Source organism: Dermacentor albipictus, chromosome 9, assembly GCF_038994185.2.
Source record: "Dermacentor albipictus isolate Rhodes 1998 colony chromosome 9, USDA_Dalb.pri_finalv2, whole genome shotgun sequence".
Taxonomy (NCBI): Eukaryota; Metazoa; Arthropoda; class Arachnida; order Ixodida; family Ixodidae; genus Dermacentor; species Dermacentor albipictus.
The window spans coordinates 125,893,758-125,894,949 of NC_091829.1; the positions used below are offsets into that span (position 1 = coordinate 125,893,758).

Sequence of the window (1,192 nt, forward strand, 5' to 3'; positions counted from 1 at the left end):
TGTTAATGAAGATGTTATTTGGTAATTTTAAAAAAATGCGCTCCAGCAGCTTAACGGTGCGGCCTAATTTTTAAGGGTGGTTGGTTATGTATTCCACCGATCTTAAATGTCCTCAGCCTTTGTGCTTCCAAAAAAGCATACGCCGTATTTTTTTCTTGAGGGAGAGAGGAGACGCCGTGAAAAAAGCAAAATAAAGGATTAAAAAGACGTCTTCCGTGAATGCAGGACTTCTCAGGAGAGTGGTCGTTCCCTTCTAGGCACCAGCCCAAAACAGTCATCACCAATTTAGGCTGAGGCCCAGTTTCAGAAAACCTTCGTAGCTAAGCGTTATGAAACCATCCCTGTCTGTGTCCTCGTTCCGGAAGGCCGTTGTCAGGGTCTGGAGATTGACGCAGCACAGTATGTAGTCGTCAAAGTTGATGGAGCCTTTCCGATCCTTGTCATACTTCATCAGCATGGTGTCGAGTGTCTGCTCGCCCAAGCGGTAGCCGAAGCTGGTCAGAGCTTCATACAATTCGCGCTTGTCGATGGTGCCAGACCGGTCTTTGTCGAAGCTCTGGAAGCACTTGAGCCAATCATTGATGTAGTTCCACAGAGATGTAAACTCTTGGAAGTTGATCGTGCCAGTGCGGCTGCGGTCGAAGATATTTATCATCAGATGCACCGTGTCGGGGTTGAACGGTTTCCAGGTGCCATTGGACAACGCACTCTGCAGCTCCGTCGCATTGATCTTCCCGCTCCTGTTCTTGTCGACGTTATTGAACATCTGCTGCAGGTATCCAGTGTCGGTTCCGGGAGGCGGGGGTGGACCTCGGCCATACATGCTCATGGTGGTTACCCTTTGGCAAACGTCGCTTACGTGTCGCCCTTTATCGCTGCTCCAAGTGCAGCTGTGAGACCACCTTCTGGGATTGCTTTCTATAGTAAGCCGCCTACCCGCTACGGGAGATTGGCCAAGAAGCCAGCAGTTAAATGGGTGGGAGCGATTAAAATGGTTCAATGAGCAACACAAAAGCAGAAAGCAGAAAAAATAAATTTGGAAACATGCTTTTGCTTAGATAAATACGTGTAGGTCTTTAAAGGAAAGTAAACTAGAAGGAAATATATTTAAATAATTTGAACTACAATTTAGCAGCCATAATAAACAATAAAAACACTAAACTAACTCAATCAGGTGTTCTCTTTGTGTCAT

The 1,192-nt window shown here is 46.2% G+C and overlaps 1 pseudogene; it reads right to left on the minus strand.

Moving 5' to 3' along the window:
- LOC135912176 (programmed cell death protein 6 pseudogene) lies at positions 1 to 923 on the minus strand (annotated as a pseudogene).
- Positions 924 to 1,192: the final 269 nt, after the last annotated feature.